This window comes from Pollicipes pollicipes, unplaced genomic scaffold, assembly GCF_011947565.3.
Source record: "Pollicipes pollicipes isolate AB1234 unplaced genomic scaffold, Ppol_2.1 Scaffold_4881;HRSCAF=5763_pilon_pilon_pilon, whole genome shotgun sequence".
NCBI classification, from domain to species: Eukaryota; Metazoa; Arthropoda; class Thecostraca; order Pollicipedomorpha; family Pollicipedidae; genus Pollicipes; species Pollicipes pollicipes.
Genome location: NW_023596576.1, coordinates 34,584,768 through 34,601,519, shown reverse-complemented (window position 1 = coordinate 34,601,519; position 16,752 = coordinate 34,584,768). Strand labels below are relative to the sequence as shown.

The following is a 16,752-nucleotide window of genomic DNA, read 5'->3' as shown; positions in this document are numbered from 1 at the left end:
TATTTGTTGTTATCTTATATCGATTCAAAAGAATATTACATTTCAATCAGATCAAATCGAATATCAATCAAATATTTCCGTCGAATGATATTCGTTTCGATTAAGGCACGTTGCCAAAACATCAACGCATCCGCCTCTCTATTCTCCTGGTTTTTCTACGAAGAATACGGCTTTTACTACTGTTTTATCTAATTCAAGAGTTGGATGGATTGCACAACACTTATCAGAACATTACGCCTGCGTCCTTTCAACATCGACGACCGTTCACCTCGAGCAGCGCGAGTGTCAGATGTAATATAACCATAACATTAACCTGTGTGAACAAACACGATCTAAATGTCACGCGCCAAATTAGGTCCAGGTGACGAATATTACATAACATCAGTGGCACTCAATTCGTGTAGCAGCCTTTAGCGAGAATGTGGCCCCAGCCTATGACACCACAGGAATCATTCCTGCGGGTGTGACAACAGAAAAGCATATGAAAGAAGCAAACTAAATAAATTCAGCGCAGAGCCTGCATCCAATTCAAGCATAGAGACGCGTGAGACGGTCACTCCCATAGAAGTGCTCGCCCATTGCACGCCCAACAAGGCGCCCCTGGCTCTAAATTAAAGAGTAAGCCATATCCAAAATCTTGCGAGAGTATGGGACTGGACAGGACCACCGCAGACCGATCCCGTCATACCGCACGGCGACAGCTTACGCCGCCATGCCCTCGCCACACCGCTGGGGCCGGGGGGGGGGCGGTCTTACCGATCGTCACCAAGGCCGGCGCCGCTGGGGCCGGGGGGGGGGGGGGGGTCTTACCGATCGTCACCGAGGCCGGCGCCGCTGCCGCCGCTCTAGTCTGGACGAGGAGGGAGGTGATGAGGAGGGACCAGATGAGCACATTCACACCCTGACGCACGCTGCGGACGGCCGCCGACATCCCGCCGTCTGGAGAGGCCAGGGAGAGCACCGTCAGCAGGCGGGAGCGGGGGGGGGGGGATTGGCGGCCAACCCCATCATCGACTGCCGCGAGGGCTGTTTCGGCCTCTGGCGCATGGCTACGCGTTACAGTGAGCACATGCAACGAACGGACCATGCGGTCGTGATAGCGAGAGTTGTGCAACCTGACCAACAACAGCGGAATGTACCAGTTTCCCGTGGCCAGGTGAAACGAAACCGAACCCGGAACAACACTAATCCTCCCTGTACATCGTCAACGCCGTTAAGCAAATACTGGCCCACACAAATACGCGCAGGCATCTCCTGTTCAAGAAAGGGAATGACTACATCCACGTTACTCTCCGTCGCTGCCCAGCCGCTCGGCTGAGCGGCCACGTACCTGCCTACCCGAACCAGTGGTTGCCCATACACTCGCGAGTCCACTCGGTCTGGCACACCCAGCACCAGTGGTACCCGCACTGTGAGCGCGGGCAGATCATGTGCATGCAGCCGCCTGGAACACAGCGCCGCCCACCGTCACCGGACCGCCGGCCGGCACACAGTACCGGCTCCCGTCGTACAGGAGCCAGCCGTCGCCGGACCGCCGGCCGGCACACAGCACCGGCTCCCGTCGTACGGGAGCCAGCCGTCACCGGACCGCCGACCGGCACACGGTACCGGCTCCCGTCGTACGGGAGCCAGCCGTCACCGGACCGCCGGCCGGCACACAGTACCGACTCCCGTCGTACGGGAGCCAGCTGTCAACGGGCCGCCGGCTCGGTGACGGGATGAAAAAAAAACAGATAGTTATACTTAGATAGCTACATGACGAAACAGCACACATCTGACTCGGTCCGGTGGCGGCTGGCACACCACCTGGGGGACTCCCTGGCCGGCGGTCTTGGCTCCGGCTCCAGAGTCACGGCCTGCCAGCTGTCCGCTCTCCCCCCCCCCCCCCCCCCCTAAATAGCTCCTGTATCGAGATAGTGAGGTCCGTTCAGCGCCTCTGATCGTCTCTGGTCAATACCTTTTGACTGCGCTATGGGGCCCGCCTGAATGGGCGCCGCGTAGGAGACCCGTGGGCGAGAGCAGACGCGATGCACGACTGTGCGTCGCTGACGGGACAGAAAACAGTTCAACGATGTTGGCGATGGCAAAGCATAGCGGGGATGGATGTCAGAAGGGGCCACAAGCGAAATGTGGTGTCAAGAGACGCACAGGGCCAAGTGAAGTCGATAGGCACTGGCCTGTCGCCCTACAGTAGAAGTGGACTCCATTTCTACACGACGGTGGTGGTATGTCAGTCACGACAAAAAATTATCAACGGTTGCTACGTAGCGCCGGAGCATCGAGCCCGCGTCGAGTCGAAGGGCAAATAGTAAAAATCCCGTCCGAGGGATCGCGTCACCTTGAGAGGCCCAGGGGCGATGACTGGGTAAGCGGTGCGTGAGGTCCAGGCCACGGACCGGAGCCTCGGAGACCACGGACCACCAGCCCCACGCCGCCCGATGCGCCCCGTGCAGCGGCGGCCGGGAGGGCCGAGTACACCTACCGTCACGCTCCGTCGGCGTCCGGCACTTGGGGCACGGCTTGGTCAGCACCTGGATGGCCGTCCGCGTCGCCTCCTCCCAGCGCGCCTGCGCCACCTCGTCCACGCCGAACGCTCGCGCGCCATCTGCCGGCCACACGCACAACCTCAACTGCTCACCGCCACCGCCGGGCGACAGCCGGCTAAATGCTAAACCGAAGCAGAGTTGGTCGTCCCACGGATGATTTGGACCAGGGCCAGGACGAGCTCGCGTATTTGGAAATAGTAACTGCATTCTGGGTGGAGTTTGTGGCGAGCGTGCCGTGAGCGTGTGGCGAACGTGAGACAAGTGTGCGGTGAGAGTGTGGCGAGTGTATGGCTCGCTGGTTCGCTCACCGGTCGCCGAGCCCGCAGCGCCGCCTGCGGGGTCGCATTCTCCCATGTGGTAGCCCTGCAGACAATCTCGGCAGAAGACAAACTGCAACGAAATTCAGCCGCATCCGTCAGCAGACGGCACAGTCGTCAGCAGAGGGCACAGTCGTCAGCAGAGGGCACAGTCGTCAGCAGAGGGCGCAGTCGTCAGCAGAGGGCGCAGTAGTCAGCAGAGGGCACAGTCGTCAGCAGAGGGCGCAGTAGTCACGCATAACTCGACAGAGCCCAATACAACGCGCAATCGATAACAAATACCCTGGTCACGCCGATCACGAACAAGGAGAAAATCGCCGCCAAACAGCTTCCAAATAACACCAGCGCCATTGCACTGGTGACGTGTGATGTGGACGCTCGCTAACACCCAGCGGGGGCCGACCTCCCTAAGGCTGGAGCGCCGCCCGGCGCCGCAGCACCCGGCGCCCCAGCGACTCACCCCGCAGCCCTGCTGGCACTGGACGCGGCGGCACAGCTCGTCCGGCAGCAGGCCCATGCCGCAGTCGGGCCGCGGACAGAGCACGCCGCCCGCCTGTAGCAGGCACTCCTCGGTCGCGAATCGCTGGTAGCGCTCGTACTTGCGGCACACACAGACCACACGGTCGTTAGTTATTACAGGTGCAAAGACATGCTCTTTCACTCCAGCTATTTGTTTTCGCTTAAATGATTTATTTTCCTCCCGCTCTGCTGCAGGACAGCATAAAACCAGGGAACTATGCAGAAGAACCCAACTGTACGGTTAAAAGCCACTTCGAGAGGCTATTTCTCACTCACACAACCCCGCATCCTGCCCCAGACGTCTTCAGAACACCAGGCCGGCGGTCTCCTGTGACGTCACGGCGGCCGCCCACCTGCTGGTCGCCCATCAGCCGGAAGTGGTGAGCCTCGGTGATGAGGGAGCGCTGACAGCCGGCCGGACAGCCGAGCGTGTAGCCCAGCTGCGCATCCTGCACGAACTGGCGCTCATCCAGCCGGCTCCGGCAGTACGTGACGAAGCACTCCAGACAGGTGACGTGGCCGGCCGGGCACGGGTAGGCCACCACCAGGTCACTGAAGGGCACGGTACGGCATCACCAGGTCACTGAAGGGTACGGTGTGCCACCACCAAGTCACTGCGGGGCATGGGTACGCTACCATCAGGTCACTGCGGGGCACGGCACGGCATCACCAGGTCACCGCGGGACGCGGTATGGCATCACCATATCATCGCGGGGCACGGGTACGCTACGGCCCGGTCACCGCGGGGCGCAGTATGACATCACCAGGTCACCGCGGGCGCAGTATGACATCACCAGGTCACCGCGGGGCGCAGTATGACATCACCAGGTCCACCGCGGGGCGCGGTATGGCATCACCAAGTCACCGCGGGGCGCAGTATGACATCACCAGGTCACCGCGGGGCGCAGTATGACATTACCAGGTCACCGCGGGGCGCAGTATGACATCACCAGGTCACCGCGGGGCGCAGTATGACATCACCAGGTCACCGCGGGGCGCGGTATGACATCACCAGGTCACCGCGGGGCACGGTATGGCATCACCAGATCACCGCGGGGCGCGGTATGACATCACCAGGTCACCGCGGGGCGCAGTATGGCATCACCAGATCACCGCGGGGCGCAGTATGACATCACCAGATCACCGCGGGGCGCGGTATGGCATCACCAGATCACCGCGGGGCACGGCACGGCATCACCAGGCCACCGCGGGGCGCGGTATGGCATCACCATATCATCGCGGGGCACGGGTACGCTACGGCCCGGTCACCGCGGGGCACGGTATGGCATCACCAGATCACCGCGGGGCGCGGTATGACATCACCAGGCCACCGCGGGGCGCGGCATGGCATCACCAGGCCACCGCGGGGCGCGGCATGGCATGTCAGTCCACGCAACAGCAGGTCGGAGCCGGCACTGAGACATCACCGTGCTAACCGCGGGAGCACGACAGAGCCGGCAATCTCCGCCGTCGCCTGAGGGCACTCACGCGGTGTCGGCGCAGGCCAGGCAGGGGATCTGGCGCAAGTTGTTGCGCACGAGGTCCAGCGGCACCGCCTGGTCCTCCTCGCCCAGGCTGGCGTGCTCGCCGCACTTGAAGAAGAACTGGGCCGTGTCGCCGTCGCAACCGGTAGTGTCGCACGTGCCTGAGCGGTCGGAGCGCGCCGGTCAGCGCCGGCCGACGCGGTGAGCGGCGCAGCAGCGACATACAACGGCCTGCCTCTTCCTCTGACCACGCCTTCCATATCAGGGACAGGCCGCCACATCTTCTGCCCGGATAACGCGCGCTGTACGTATACAAACACTCTATCGCACTCGCTCACTCTCCTCGCCTCCTACCGCTTAAACCTCTGGCAGACCATGAGCCCAAAGAGGCCGCCACTCCACGTCACAAACCCGCCTGTTCGCCTCTCCCCCCCCCCCCCCCCCACACACACAGTCCCCTGCCCGGAGCCAGAGAATGTATGCCGTGACCCCAGCAGGCCTCACCGGGCACGCGGCGCGGCAGCAGCACGTCCTCCCAGGAACACGGGTCGCGGCGCACCGTGAACGCCCCCTGGCGGCACGTGGCGCAGCGCACGCGTAGCTTGCCGCGCCGCAGCCCGCCGCACGGACTGGCACAGAACACGTGGAAGCTGGACTGAGCCGCGCCGCCGCTGCCATCGCTGTCGCCGCCGCCGCCGCCGCCGCCGCCAGAGCCGTCTTCAGCTGCCGAACAGGCCGGGCAGCGGCGGTGAACGGGGTTGCCGCACAGTCGCCGGAGATCGCGACAACCTGCTTTCGGACGCGTATCTCCCCTGACTGCGTGCGAGCGTGTGTATGCCGATATGCGCCAGCGAAACCAATTGGAAAAAGGTTTGAGAAGTCACTGTGCTTCTTGATGAGCTCACTATAACCACACAAAACACCTGATGCTGTACACAATAACACGCTGATATCACACAATACACACGATGATATCACACAATACGAAATGGTATTTAGTTTATACATCTTGAGGTTTACATGGGCTTACCTTTCCGGGTAAGATCGACTAAGCACCTAAGAAAAGGTTCAACTAAAATTACAAGCTGTTCTTTCTGATCACATCAATTTCATGGATATGTGAGGCAAAAACATCACATATCCAAAGCCATCACAGGGAAATACACTGCACGGAAAGTAGCCCTCACCCCGCGCGGCGCACTGCAAGATCGCTTGTGAGCATTGTGGATTCCTCTTTTTTTAGTTTGCCATGATCTTTTCTTCCTTTTATCTGACCGCCCTAAACCCCATGGGGCATAGCGCTGACGTGGCAGCTGTCACATCATTGCGATATTCGGCCAATTGGGCAGCACGAATGTCGATATGCTGGCATCCCCGGCTCGGGGCTACCACCTGCTGCTCTTATTCCTCCCCCTGCTCAGGATCGGCCAATTAGGCATCGGACCGGGCGGTCAACCCAGCCTCCAGGCGCCCCGGGCTTGGCCAGTTGGGCAGGCAGGTCAGGTGTCAGCGTTCGGGGTCAAAGGGCAACGAGTTAGCCACCAACGAATTGTGCGCGTAGAGGCAGCCGGAGAGCTACATTTCTGGTGGTAGGAATCGATTCTGACCTCCTGCACACACTCCTGCATGAAGACTATTGGAATGCCAGGCTGCCAACAGTCGGATAGGCCGGCACTTACCGCCCGCCGGCTCCGGCTGCTGCTGGTCCAGGATCCTGTTGATGGTCTTGTTGAGCGGCTCGCTCTCTGAGGCGCGCCGCTCGGCGGCTTTTCGATGCACCAGCTGGACAGCATGCAGCACACTCTGCTGACCCAGGTCACACTCCTGGCAAACATGCAATGTGTGAGGAAAAGACTTTCCAACACACCTATTACCACATCACGCGGACATCGCCACATACAATATTCCAAAGCAGATGTGGAGGGAGGGGCTGTGTAGCTCAGTCTGTCGGTAGAGCATTGGTCCGTGACTGGGTGGCAGATCGTGGGTTGGGACCTGGGTAGTGTACAGGTTTTTTTCTGCCCCCCCCCCCTCCCTCCCCCTCCCGATGTCATCGATGTAACAGATTGTGATGGTAACTGCATTGCAGTAGTGGGCACCATTGCTGCAATGACAATTTTTGTTTCTTTTGTAATCTCTGGCATCAATCAGTGTGAGACAGACTTGCTAAATGGCCTCAGAATCCTGCTAGGCTGTCATTGCCTCCAACATATCAGAGCAATGTCATGACATGAAGTAGTTGGTATGTGACATGGGTATCATAAGGAACTTTGTATTGTATTGACAAACCTGCACAGCATTCATTTTGGAGAGAGGGAAAGGGAGGGGGAGAGAGAGGGAGAGGAGAGAGAGAGAGGGAGAGGGAGAGGGAGAGAGGAGCGGGAGAGAGAGGTGAGAGGGAGAGGGAGAGGGAGAGGGCGGGAGGGAGAGGAGAGGGAGAGGATGAGGGAGAGGGAGAGGAGAGTAGGAGCGGGGAGAGGGAGAGGGAGAGGGAAGAGGGAGAGGGAGAGGGAGGAGGGATGAGGGCTGGAGGGGATGAGGGGAGAGGGAGGAGGAGAGGAGAGGGAGGGGAGAGGGAGAGGGAGAGGGAGAGGGAGAGGGAGAGGGGGAGAGGAGAGGGAGGGGAAGAGGGAGAGGGAGAGGGAGAGGAGAGGCGAGGGAGAGGGAGAGGGAGGAGAGGAGAGGGGGGGAGAGGGAGGAGGGGAGAGGGAGCGGGAGAGAGGGAGAGGGAGAGGGAGAGGAGAGGGAGAGGGAGAGGGGAGAGGGAGAGGGAGAGGAGAGGGAAGGGAGAGGGAGAGGGAGAGGGAGAGAGGGAGAGGGAGAGGGAGAGGAGAGGGGAGGAGGGGAGAGGGAGAGAGGGAGAGGGAGAGGGAGAGGGAGAGAGGAGAGGGAGGGAGAGGAGAGGGAGAGGGAGAGGGAGAGGAGAGAGGGAGAGAGAGAGAGAGAGAGCAAGGGTAAGGGCCATGACAATGACGATGATAATGATAACAGTAATGTCAAGAGCAACAGCAATAGCAACAGCAAAGGCAATGACCAGGGCAGAGACCTGGGCAATAGCTAGGGCAATGAATAGGGCAATGGCTAGGGCAACAGCCAGGACATGGGCAAGGACAAAAAGAGTGAGTGCTTCACAGCAGCTGCTAAGGTCATCATAGTCTGGTTGCTGTATGGAGAGATAAATTGACATAGGCCCAAGGAGGCTAGATGCAGGTTTTTTATTGCCATTGCATTTGAGTGATGATTCCTCATGCATGTCACTTGAAACCACTTACAAATGCAACACATTGAGCACTGTGCTGGCCACAAACTCAGCCAAAAATGCATAATTAAACCCACCCTTTACAAGTATATCATTTCTTAGTTCATGACCTGCAAATATAATCTTCAAGTCTCCAGCACCCAATTTCAGTCTTTCCTGCTATGGTATCCTTCACCTTTTGTATTGACCACTCAGGCTGTACATCAATGGCCACATTTACTGCAGCCCTGGACCCATCAGCCTCTTGTTTAACCATTTTCACAGTTATTCTAAGGCCATTGGTACCAACATCTTGAATGCGGCTCAAACCAAGCAGCTCCGCAATAGCTAACATGATTGATTTCAGTAAATCAACAATAAAAAATCCCATCTGGTGATACTCAATACTTGCAACCTTAGCCCAGGCAGAAGAATCAAGCTGTATTCAACATGTGTGGCACACCAATCATGGTATCTTCATACTGACTGGCTCATATCCACGCCATTGGTCCTAAAATTGAACTAGGTGCCAAGCCCAAATGCATTTATTTTTAAAAATATGCACTGTACAAATGATTCTGCTGCAGTGGGCAGGTCACGCCAGGTTGGGGCAGGTTTTACGAATTAATGGCCAGCATGAGCTTCTGGTGCTTGCCGATTTCCACACGTACCTTTTACTTCTTGTTCTGTGACAGAGTTTGTGCTCCACTCCCCACGATTACAATCCACAGTTCACTTCCCCCTTGATTAAGTGGTTTGCCTCCAGTTTGATTCTGGTTATTTGCCACTGAACGCAAAACCCTCGACCTTCCCTCCTATAGAAATGTATTGCCTGGCGGCACCGCAGTGTTCACAGCCAAGAGCTCTCTTCACTCTCATAATAAAAACAGCCGTAAGCCGCATAAGTCACAGCTGCGCACATTTCATGGACAAGAGCTGGAGGACCGATGCTACTACTTACGATTTTCTGCGGATCTCTAAGCAATTGCAGAATGGTACCTTGGATGACTTATGGTAGTACACTATATATATAGATGCATATATAGGTGCATATATACATATATATATATATATATATATATATATATATATATTATATATATATATATGTATCTAACCAGAACCCAGTGGTGCAGGGGTCACAAATAACGAACGCAGTCGACGCCCCCTAAGGCTCAATAACTACCTAACTAACCCAGGGGGAACATGCCCCTCTCTTAGGCCTCGCGGGCCATTCAAGTCCCTCAGGACTGATGGTTATGGGCAGCAGGGCTGGCTGGAGGTCGCATTTAGGGCCCCGACTCCGGCAAAGGGCCCATTGTGCCGATTTGGAGCCCTTGAGTACACGAGCGCGTTTAAGTCGGCCAAGCACCACTAGTACCGAACAGCCGGATACGTCTCGGTTTGGGCCTGAAGGCTCCTTTTCAGGCATGGACATGGCCGGGGCCCAGCGATTATCCTGTAGTCAGGTCCCTAGTGCTAATGAGGGGTCAACCTGTGTCGGTCACAGGTTAACAGTCCTGACATGGGGTCCTTTGCTGGCAAGAGGCCCCGTTTTGGCCATGGGGTGCGTGTTCGAAGGGACCCGGAGTGGTTCCTCGGGACCAAAGATAAAGGTCCAAATTGGAAAACTCTAAAGGGCTGGAAATCGCTCCCGAAAGTCTCGCTGCAAAGTAACATTAAGGACCTTCGTCCAAGTGGTCATGACCTTTAATGTCCGTTCAGGTTTGCTCTTACACCGACTGGAGGCCCCTGCGACAATGCAAGATCCTATTTCCAGTCAGAGACTGGCCAGCACCGAACAGTTGGTTCCGTATCTGTCTCAGCCCTGGGGGCCGGTTTTCCCAAGGAGGGACGGGCCGGGGCCCGAAATTCGCATTGATCGGGGCGCCCGCAGCAATGGGGCCCCGTGACGGGCAGGGCCCCACAGTGTGGTAACAGGGTCGGGTTTTATGTCGACGAAGGGTCCCCGAGTCAACGAGGGGAGCACTTGTTGAATAGGGACAGGAAAGGGACCTCGAATTGCCGGAGCCCAAGGGGCCATTGACTATGGTCGGGGCCGTCTGACTATGAAAGGGGATATGACAACTAGTGATGATCATCCCCCTATGAGCCGATGGAAGGGCTGTGTCAGTCGCAGCCCCTCGTACTAAATGGGACCGCTTTCCATCCCCTAGGCAGGCAAGGACTCGTTTAAACCGAAACTGGAGTCTCAGTGCCTCTTACTGACCACCCTGCGACGATAGGGATCTTATTGTGTCAATAAGGGCTCCTGCGCCGGTGTGTGTGTCGCCGCTTGAGTTAGATCATCTGCAGGCTAACGGTTAGGAATTTTTTCCATGAATTTGCACACGACCAAGACCCGCTTGCGGCGCGTGACATAGCCGCGTCAAAATTTTTACATTTCGCAAAAATGAGTGTGTACTGAGCGGAACACGAGGCGTAAAATCCCCCATATGTCTAACGCGGCGACGCCAATTAGCGATTCCGACCGACGGCCCGACACGCTTCGCTTTTCCGGAGCCCTACCTTGATGACCAAGGGTTCGCAGCGACATGCAACTGCGCAGTGCGATAGGGCACGGAATGGGCCATCGTAATCTGGTAAGTTTTTTCCGCCACGTGACATGTGGCACGTGCAAACGTGTTGACAAGTGGAAATCGGCCCTTTTGACGCGTCTTTACGTTTACCGTCATATCTCGGCACGGAAAAAGGTAGAGGCCTGAATTTTGTTTTTCAAATTTAAAAATAATGCGGCACATTCTCAGCGAGCAATCGCGAGTTTCTACAACCCACTGTTGTGCTGCAAATTGCAGAACAAATTGCAGGATGCCAAGTTTTAAAAATTGGCGCCGAATAGAAGACGCTTCCATCAAAACTTTGCGTGATCTAGCGTTGAAAACTGCATCAGCGCATCAGCCGATTCGTGCTGTCTCTGATGCGCCATTTGTGAACCGCATCTTGAAAAATGTCGCTCACGAATGAGCCTACACTTAAGGGTTGCAAGACGGCTTTTTCGCTGCGACGGCGGCGAGGTGCTTACTGCTCCCCAACGTATGCCCTATGCGTTAGGGGTTCAAATGGCCGTTCGGGCGGCGGGCTTTCGACTTTGTTCACATCGCTTGGTATCATATTAAAGAACGAGCATTCTATGTGCCTTCAGTCTGTCCGGCGGTGGGCCGGCGCCTGGGTTCTCTTTTTCTGGCGGCTTGCGGCCGGTGGGCGGGTGGTTAGGGGGGGGGGAGGGGGGAGGGGAGGGGGAGGGGTGATCTCGGCTCAGGCAATGACGGTCGGCGGCGCGCTGTGCGTTGCGGTCGCCGTGCGCGCGCAGGCGTGGCTTTTGTTTCCCAACATTCTCAATTGACGCGAGTACATTTTCAGTCGCGTCGCGAGTTTCTGCAACGCACCGTTGCGCTGGAAATTGCATAACTTGCAAGGTGCCAAATTTTACTAATCGAAATGGTACGTTCACATGCATCACACGGCACGGGATCAGAGATGGATTTTGTTCTCTGCCACCGATTTGCACCTTTTGTGCCACATTTCGGCACCTATGGCACTAACACACCCGGGATTGGCGCGCTTCAATGATGAATAGAAGGTGCGAGCTGATAATGTTTGGTGACACGTGCCACGTGTCACGGCGCCCATGTGTAAAACTATGGATTTACACAACTTCGGTCTTTTGAGGGGCTTGCACGTTTTCGTGATATCTCAGAAACCAGGGAATAAAGTGCACAGCGACTGGCATGCTTCGATAGGTGGTCTAACGGGCAATCACTGAAACGTGTACGATGTCACGCTGCACGTGTCATGTGACACGTGCACATTAGCCGTGAAACCGTATTTTGCCGATTTCGTCCATGTTTACGACTTACGCGGGATTCCCGCTCTTATAACACGTAGTAACACGAGACCGGCATGCTGCGATAGACCATTGAACGGGAAATCACCTTGGTCACATGTGTCACAAGTGAGGGGTGGCACGTTACACGTGTTGAGCACACAAGAGCCAGGAAGATGGCGTTTGCTCTTTTCCGCGGGTTTACACGCTTTGTGCTACATCTCGACACCCAGGGCACGCAGGTACTGCAGAGTGGTACGCATTTATAGGAAATCGAATAGGTAATGGCATTGCATGAATTGTCACGTCGCACGCGCTGTATGGATTAATGGGGAATCGAACAAACAATCACGTGGTATAGATTGTAGTGCCACGTATGCGCGAGCCAGCAATATTGATTTGGCCGCTACCGACCGTTTTTCATTCTTCGATACACTGCAATAATGTTTAATACGGCGGCAGCGCGTGCTGCCATCATACAAAAGGCTGACAGTTGATGGAAGGGACAAAAACCACCGTCCACACCCCACGATCATTTGCTCATCCCATGGATAGGTTTGGCTGTGTTGCAGAGAGCGCATGCCAAATGGTCTCTCTCCTGCCAGCGGCCGCCAGAGACCGCCAGCACCACGCGCGGCCTGCGTTGAGACTTTTTCAAACTTTGCGCGATATCTCGGCAACAATTTCACCTAGAACCGTGATTCCGACTGCAAAAGACACACAATAATTTGCTTTAACTTCTAAATTTTTCACTTTGCGAAGCGAGGCAAACGCGCAAGCGCTTGTGACCCCTAAAGGCAGTGCTCCACATTTCTATGGGGTTTTGAACTGAAATAGCCATCCTGAAGATCAGTCGGAGCCGTTCACAGCTCTGTCCTTAAGACCTAAACCCCCCTAGTTTTCTGAGCTAACACACCCATGAAGACGAGAAGACAGTTATGGGGGGGGGGGAGCATTCCGCGGTCACGTTGGCATTCATGGCTTCACAATAATATCACTGACATCCTGTTATTCCGAAGGTTAAGTGGTGATCAAGGCCAATGAAAATATAATTATCGAATCTTTTATGGCTGGCTTTCATCAACACGATTTCCAGATAGAACGGTCATCAGTTGGCTCCGAATCAATGTTGTATAAGGTACGATGACGTATCAAACAATGACATACCGAGGGGTATTTACTCCATAGAGAAATTGTTTTGCCTAGAGCAATCTTTTCCACTTAAAAGCATACCAACAGTTACAAGCTAACTTGTAAATCATATCTCATGTTTGCTTCAATATCTTCAAGAACGAAGTAGTTCTCTTACGCCCTTGGCCGCGAACGATAATGTACTCCCTAGGGTTCAACCCGCAGTACCCTTGTCCGGAAAAGTGGCAATGGATATCACCAGTGCCCAAATGAGTGGATCAAAATGAGGTCAAAATGAAAAGGTTTATTCATGTCTGCCTGAGAACATTTACGACTTTGCAGCATCGACTTGTGAAACGAATGGCATAGAACTTTTTGAGGCTGCACGCTCGCAATATCCGGAGCAAAAATGGGCGATGGTCGGGGTTACAGGTTCCATAAAACTGAACTGCGTTGACCGCTGCAGATCACGCCAGGTACTGGGGGCCGGGTGTGCGAGAACGACTGTCGTTAAATTGTGCTTCCGGAACTCTTTAAAGTCAATTCATGCCGTTCAAAGATTGCACTAGGGCGCGTATTTCATCATTCAAGTTTTGAGGCTGTCCTCTGAACAGATTGACAGCCACAACACGAAAAATGCATGTTTTTACCACTATCCTTCCAGCCCCCCTACCACTAGATTTCAGCACTAGTTTGGCGCGCTGTGAAGATTTCCGATCCTATTATAGATCCGATAATCGCACAGGTGAAACATGCCATCGAACTGCCGTACAAGTTGACGAAAGTGGCGAGCCGTACGAGTTAAAACGTACGTGTTGAAACGCACGAGTTGATGTCCTACAGCTTTCGAAGATACGTATTTCAGTTTCGCCATCATTGTCGTTCGCTCGTTGACCTCCGTCTAGTGCTTGCCTAGTACTTGCGAGTGCACATATCCAGAATTATCTTATGATTTTCATCACTCATTGATCCTGACTGGGGATTGATCATTCTCACACGAGCATGGGTCGACCACGTTAGCAAAAGGTGTGGCCCCCATCTCTATCTACAGTCTGTGTTCACGGTGTCTCCGCAACTCGTTTTTAACCCTAATTGTCCGGGGCGACACGGTGGAAATTGAGAGGGTAGGCTGCTAAAGGTCCACAATACTGGACGAGATGGAGGGCACACGACCGTTATTCGCAGACAGGGATTCCATGCGTTGCCGACGGGGTGGCGCATATCGCGTTTTTACCCGTATTATTCTGACCCCACCCCAATTTTCTGTAGGGTTTTATGGTGGCCTTTAAAGGCTGATGTTTGCCAAAGGTGCCTATGCTTGACGTCGTGGCAAGCACGTGGCCGTCTACAGATGTGGTTTTGATGCGTGATTGAGAGAAGCAGCGCGTGACCGCGTGTTTGCTCCCAGTTACTTGGAGGCTACACAATTTTTAAAATATATGTTTTATAGATTTGATTCAGACCCTTTTAATGGATGGATATCTGGATCAAGCGCTCATGCTAAGCAGTGCTCTGTTGTGTGAGCCCTGACCCCCACCATCCGATCGCTGCAATTCTAGGCAGCGCGCAGAATTTAGTGGCGAGAGCTTAACGCGCCGCAATGCTCGGCGCGGGTCGCCGCAGTTGCTGCCCTCTGGACTGTCAGTTGACCTTAGCGCGAAAACCGCTGCCCACCGGCCGCAGCCATACCTGGTCAAGGACAAATCTAGGTGAGCACCCTAAAGCGACTCAAACCTACCCCTGTCACGGATGGGGCTGGATTCGGAAACGCAGACGCTCTAATGAACTGAGCCACCGGAACGGACAATGGTCTTCGGAGAGGTCTGGTTGCCCGGTTGCGCATATTAACCCGGTGTCGTGGCGAGGATGTGAGCGTCCTTCAATATTAGATTCGATGGCGTAAGGTCAATGCGGGGAAATGCGTGACTGCACTGAGTTAATTGCCATATTGCCCTCAACTTGCCTAGAGACCTAACGTGTGACCATCAGATATCATGTTAGCAATGTTGTACATACCTCACGGCGTGGCGAGTGCGTGACCGCCTTGCAAATGTAGATGCATCATTGACAGAATAATGCGTGACCGCTATAATACTTATATTATATATATATATATATATATATGTATATATATATATATATATATATATATATATAATACAGCCAATCAGGGTACCTGAATGGGTGTGGGGTATACCGTGTCCTTCCGAGGATCTGGTCACCAAAAAATACATATGCCTGACGCCATGCCGAGTACGTTGGGTGCTGTTATATTTGGATGTGATGCTCCAATGATGAAGCAATGATGCGTGACTACGTATGGGCCCCAAACTGCCGGGACGGCAATGCAGCGATCTTCAGAGCCCGGGTTTCCCAAAAGTGGATGTACCCTGCTCTCGTAACGAGCACGTGCAGCATGTGGATTTAGTTTCGATGTATGATCGATAGTGCAATGCGTAAACTGCGTTCTTTTTTTAATCTTGATGGCTTGGAGGCTTTCCCGTGACCCTCAAAGCCAGATTCCTCACCGTGGTGTACTGCACCGGCGTGGCTAGTTCGTAGCTTTGCGCATTGGATCTGATGCACCACTGATGCAGTGATACGTGACCCTGTGATTTTACCTTTGATTCTTGGGGGCTGTACTGTGACATTTAGAGGTTAGGCTGGTGAAGATGCATGCATCTGACGACATGGCAAGCAGGTGGACCTTTTCATATTTGGATTTGAATAGCTCATGACGCAATAATGTGTGGCCGCTTTTTAAGCCGTGGGCGCTTTATTGACATGTGCATATTTGTAGCTATAAACGCGTCAACTACATGGTTTTTTCCGTCGCATAACGATAAGGCTATGGAGGTTATGCGATAATTTTTAAAGACAGCTTACCAAAGTTGATACATCTGGGGTCGTGGTGAGCATAGGACCGCTGTCAGGTTAGAATTCGATGCGTTATGACGGAGTAATACGTGATCGTGTTTTCCCTAATTTCTTGAGGTGTGTGCGGTGACCTTTAAAAATCAGGTTCCTTAAGGTGTAAGTCACGCATTGTACCCGACGACATGGCGAACTAGTCCCTATCTTCATGATTCGAAATTGCATGCTGAACGCCTAAGGTATGTGTGACCGTGGTCTCAGGCGCGTACGAATATGAAGTCCAATAGCAACACGTGGCCCACTACACGGACATATCCAGTGCAACTTTTCATCGTCTGTAAGGGTTATTCACAGACATGCAGGAGATGATAATAATCAGCGATGTCACGGTTTCACGTTGTAAACCTTGTGTTCCCAATCAGCTATTAAAAGCCGGGTATAGAATGACCCATGGGGTGAATCCATAAAATTCAGTGAACGTGTTATCCAATGTGTAACCCATCAGTGTTACAAGACAATTACGACTGCAGCATCGCCACGAATTACTGTTCTGGAAACGTCTGTCCAACCGTTTTTGTACCGCATCCAGCGGCAGGTGTTTCCAAATGGTGCCTTCTGACTGCCATCCCATACCATCCTGTGTATACATGCCTGCGTAAGTGATTTTCTTTTCCCCAGCTCTTTTGCTATCCGATAATTTGTTCGCAAGCATATGAGTTCTTGACTTGTTCTCGAGCACCCTAGTAGTCAGCTTAAAACAAGGAAACCACGGGCCCCTACATTTGTGAACAGATTCTTT

The 16,752-nt window shown here is 54.2% G+C and overlaps 1 pseudogene; it reads right to left on the bottom strand.

The window, feature by feature from the left end:
• Window positions 1–844: 844 nt before the first annotated feature.
• On the bottom strand, window positions 845–8,435 carry LOC119101022 (E3 ubiquitin-protein ligase parkin-like; annotated as a pseudogene).
• Between the last annotated feature and the right edge of the window lie 8,317 nt (window positions 8,436–16,752).